The 5456-nt window shown below is 40.7% G+C and overlaps 1 protein-coding gene and 1 pseudogene across 1 annotated transcript in view; both read right to left on the bottom strand.

Moving 5' to 3' along the window:
* The window catches only part of LOC116082570 (serpin B6), a 91614-nt gene that overhangs the window by 74804 nt on the left and 11354 nt on the right, over positions 1-5456 (bottom strand). The gene's annotated exons all lie outside the window — the stretch shown is intronic.
* On the bottom strand, positions 2150-5416 carry LOC116082573 (annotated as a pseudogene).

Here is a 5456-nt window from a genome sequence, read left to right on the forward strand (position 1 = left end):
AAAAAAAAAAAAAGAAAAAAAAACAAAACAAAACAAAACAAAACAAAACAAAAACACCAAAAACAAAAGAAATAAAGGAAGTGGCACTATTTGGAGGTGTGGCCTTGTTGGAGTAGGTATGTCACTTCCAGCATGGGAAGCCAGTCTCCTCCTGTTTCAGATAAAGATGTAGAACTCTCAGTTCTCCCCCTGCACCATCTCCCTGAGGTAAGCCAGCCCCAATTAAATATTATCCTTATAAGAGTTGCCTTGGTCATGATGTCTATTTGCAGCAGTAAAACTCTAAGACAGGAGGGAATAAATAAGATAAACTGAAGGCACATAATATACAATAGTGGGGCAAAAGGCAGGAAAGGGAAAATATGGAAAAGAGTAAATCATACAAATATAGATATGCCAGGTATAGCAACATTTCTTTTATAATTGCCCACATATAGATGATGGCCCCATAAAATTACCGTGGAGCAGAAGAATTCCTATTATGATGGACGCGTAGCTTCCATGACACTACATCGTAGCACATTCCTCCTGTGTCTGTAGTGATAGATTAGTGGTTTGGATGTAAATTATAAAACTCATAAACCATAAACAGCTGAATTTAATTTTGAAATTAAGTTTGCCCGTCTTGGCTGATATTCTGCTCCATTTCTTTACTTTGTGATCCAGACATATTAGGATTTTTTCTTCCAAAGTATTTTACATTTTCCGTTTACCTGGTTTTACTATTTCTTTTTCCTCCATTCTTGTCTTCCTTTAGATGTCCTCATTTTAAATTCCAGTTCTATCTCTCTATTAATTTGGCTCCCATATAGTCAAATGAAAAATTTACTCTCTAGTCCTGGGTAGGGTACCCTGATCTGAAGCCTCCCTGAGACTTATAGTTTTACCTTATCATATATAATCCTGCCACTTGCCCTGTGATCTCAGTTAGGTTGCTTAGCAACTCTTTTTAAAAATAATAATAATAATAATAATAATAATAATAATAATAATAATAAATAATATCTTTAAACCCACTGTGTTGGTTATATTTTGTTCTGCGATAAAATACCATGCTGACCAAAAGTAACTTTAAAAAGAAAGAATTTATTTTATCTTATTGTTCCAGAGAGAGAAAATGAGTCCATAATGGTACAGAAGGCATGGTATACCCAAAGGAGATGACTGATCACATCCACATGCAGGATGCAAAAGATAGCAAGCAAAAAGCAGGGAAGACTATAAACCCTCATAGCCCACCCCAGTGACGTACTCCTCCCCCACACCTACTACAGATTCCATAAAGTCCCAAACAGTAGCACTAACTGGGGAACAAATATTCAGATGTTTGAGCCTGTGGAGGCATTTCACAACAAAACTATCACACACCCATCAAAATTCAATATGTGACTATTGAAAAGAAAATGAAGTGTGACTTTTTTTTTTTAAAGTTTATTCAACACAAAACAATCTTCTACTTCACTGGGGTAATTGACCATATCCACAACCAAAGTCACCCTCTAAACTGGAATTCAGTTGCTGAGCCAGCCCCAGGCTCAGCTTTTTTGTTAGCACCGGGGGCACAGCAGTCCTCCCATAGCTATCTCTGTCTGCCTCTTCTCTTGTGAATCTTGCAGGTGATTTACCCTCTAGAACTTTAGGCCAAGGCCTTCCAATCCAAAGATGGCTGTGATGCAGGCTGTGGCTGGAAGTAATCTCAGAGATACTGGAGACCTTCATTCGTAAGGTACAAACAGAAACGTCTCCAGGCACCCCAGTTACAGCAGTTATTGGGTTAGGATGCTAACTTCTCACCATGATAGCCATTTACCCTGAAATTCTTTCCACAAATGCATATGTAGTGACCATCAGGAGGCATATGGGAGCCTCCCCAATCAGCTCCTGCCTCCCCTTAGCCGGATACCAGCTACCTTACCCAGAATCCTAACATGGTCTAAAAGGAGACATCACAAGAAGCTAGCATTAGATGATGTATTAAAAGGGCCTCTAATGAGCACTTAAAAATACTTTTCACAGGGCCTGGTGAGATGGCTCAGAGGTTAAGAGCACTGACTATTCTTCCAGAGGTCCTGAGTTCAAGTCCCAGCAACCACATGGTGGCTCACAACCATCTGTAATAGGATCTGATGCCCTCTTCTGGTTTGTCTGAAGACAGCTACAGTGTACTCATATAAATATAATCTTTGAAAAAAAAATTACTTTCACAATTACCCCATCTCAAACAAGGTGGTGCAAGCTTCTGTTAGAAATGGTCCTTTTGGCTAGATAGTTCTTAGGAGGGAAAGCTTGAAATCTCGTGTTTTGACTGGGTTTGTTTCATAATTACCACAGAAGAAAAGTGTAGAAAATGCTTGTGGTGTACTCTTTCTGTATTTAAATTACTGTTATTGATAGACACTTACAATTAAATTCTGAACTGAAAAAATATGGAAGGAAGGGAGGAAGATCTAGGCATAGGAGCTAGAAAGATGGCTCAGCAGTTAGGAATCAGTACTGTTCTTAAGGGAGACCTGAGTTTGTTTCCTAGCACCCACAATGGGCAGCTCACAACCACCTATAACTTCTGCTCCAGGAGATCAATATCTCAGGCCTGCACAGGCACGCGTGTACCCACACACACACATACACACTCACACTTTTTTTTCTTAACTCTTAAACAGTCTAGACATTAGTGGTTACTTTCCGAATAAGACTTGAAAACCTCTGGAAATAACAAGAACTGAATTCCAAATACCTCACTTGTGTCATTGATCTGATAATGAAAGGTCACTTGGTCCCTGATGTGCCTGAGACTACAAAGGAGCTTCCCAGAGTAAAATAGGTGTGACTAACTTGTTCCTAAATACTTAGGGCTGTGCATTTGCTGCCCTCTGGTGGCAGTCTGAAGTTGATGAACTTGGGTTCACTAACCATAGGGCAGAGGGGACACAGCAGGGCTACCGGTCCCAGCTCCCTGTAGAATAACTTTTACTTCCTCAGGCTTCTGCACATTTAGGCCACGTGTTTCCCTTTTGCAGCTACATGTCCTGGCATTCAATCTTTCTGGTAGCCCTGAGAAATCAACCACAACTGGGCCCTTGCTGGTAAACAAATACTTATTGAGAACTAACTCTTATCAGAGAAATGAAGCCAAAACTGGAAATAAGATATATTGCCCTCAAAGTAATCAAAATCTATGTCTCACTGCAGAAAAATTTTTAATAACTACCTGATAGTGTCTTCAAAGTGCTTTGAGAGCTGACTAACTGAATCATTTTGGATGGAGTCAAAGGCAAATCTTTTGCACAGAGTTTCCTATGGTATGACAAATGACCACCTAAACAATGATGAGAAATTCCAAGTCCAGTATCTCACAAAGTACAACTTAAGGATGGGAAACACAGGTGAGAAAAAAGGCATTAATCCAGGTGGAACATCTGTTCTACTCAGAGGATGAAACTGGTTAGGAGTTCTAAGAACTGATAGTGAAGAAATGAGTAACATCAGGCTTTTACAAGAAACTTCCTCTTCTACTTTTCCACCACGATTTGAACTTGACACAATAAGAAATCAGAAACCCTCTAGGTATAAAATTACAGAAAAAATTATATTCTGTCCATTTTGTCCTTGCACTGAGAAGGGGTTCCTTTTTAATAAACTGGTATTTGATTTTCTCTCAAGAACATTTAGAGTGTTATTAACTCATAGGGGGTAATTTCTGACCACTTCTCACATACACAGAGGGAGCTGCAGGTTCAGCATGGGACTCAGGCCAGTCCAGAAATGCCACACTTCTGTGGTATGTAAGCGATGACTCTGGCTTCTGAGGCTGCATCTAATAAAGAAAAGCAATAGTGGCATGGTGGGCCCAGAGGTCACAGACTTTGGAAAAGAAAAGCCAGTCACAACATGCCCCTTGGTATTTTGAGCAATAATGTTCAACACAGAGAGTTAGCTACTAAAAAGTACAGAGTTGTCTATAAATTTTGCAAATGCCAGCTACCAGTGTATAGCCTGTCAGCTCCCCCATGTACCTTAATATTTACTCTAAAAGCAAGTATAAATTTCCTTCATTTTGGGAGAATTCTGGAGAGAAAGGAAGAAAAAGCCCTAAGCACATACCCACGTGCTACATGGAATAAAGATCTCTAGAAAGCCTGCCCAACCATCAACCTGGGCCTTAAACAAACCTAATTTTGGCCACCCTCTCTGTAGAGAAGCCTTTAAGGGTAGAAATTTGTGGCTGAAAATGATGTGTATGGGTATCAATTGACTAGAGGTGCATATTGTCAACTTGACACCTCTAGCCCTACCTGTGAAGGTGTTTCTAGAGGTTTAACTGAAGAGTAAAAGAGTCCCCTTGAGTGTAAGCAGCACCACCCCGTAGTCTATGTTCTCAGACTGAATACAAAGAGAAAAGGGAGAAAGTTGAACACTTGCATTCACCTCTAGTACTAGCACTACAGATTCAGAGACCAGCCACCCATATCATTGCCACTATGCCTTCCCTGCCACAGTGGATTAGATCTTATCAAATTCTAAGCCAAAATAACCCCTTCCTTCTTTTTTTCTTTATAGAAAATTCACTGCAACACTATAACCACACATTACTTTTTCTTTTCAACGTCTTGCTCTGCAGCCTCCTTTGCCATTTTTGCTTGGACTCCAAAGAGCCAGGCATTGGCACGGACCATGTGAAGACTGGCAAAGGCCTGGAAGTTCTTCTCTTCTGTGACAACACTGGCCTTTTCCTTTTTGAACACATTCCAGATGGGCATCACAGGTCCTGTTAGCTGGGTGGCCAATTTAAGTTCTTCAGCAGAACTGTCTCCCTTCTTTGGAGCAGAAGGCTTCCTGGGGAAAAGTATGAGCTTGGAGTGATACTCCTTCCCTCAGGCGCTGCACATTGGCCTGTAGTGATTCAGTGGATTTGTTTCACTTTCTTGAGTCCACAGAGATGCTGATGGTATGAGCCATTTTCTTGTGAATACAAGCCACTCTAAGTTCTTCCAGGCTGAAGCCCCTGACAGCCCGGACCCCAGCCCAGACCATGGTGTGGTATCTAACTGTATGGAACCTCACACTATAGGCCAGATCATCCATATCCAGCATGTACTTATTGTAGAAGATTCGGAAGTTACACTTTTGATGTCTGGCCCGGTAGTTTGTTATTTCCCTATTGATAAATAGTTTTCTATTAGAAAAGTCTTCATTAAAAACATCTTTTAACCTCCCAAGGACATCTTTTTCACTGAGTGGGACCAGACTTCCATACTTTTTCATAACTTCATCTAGGAATCCAGAAAGGCAGGTTGAGAGCTGCTCATCATCCACTGGAGACTCTGTCTGGTTGCTCTTGCCACTTGCCATTTGGTTTTCTACTTTGAGTTCACTGCATACCAAGGGAGTATCCAGTGGACTTTTACAGTAAGGGTGGTCCAGCAGTTTAGAACTAAGAATGCTCTGCTTGAGAGACC

The sequence above is a fragment of the Mastomys coucha genome, unplaced genomic scaffold (assembly GCF_008632895.1).
Source record: "Mastomys coucha isolate ucsf_1 unplaced genomic scaffold, UCSF_Mcou_1 pScaffold7, whole genome shotgun sequence".
Taxonomy (NCBI): Eukaryota; Metazoa; Chordata; class Mammalia; order Rodentia; family Muridae; genus Mastomys; species Mastomys coucha.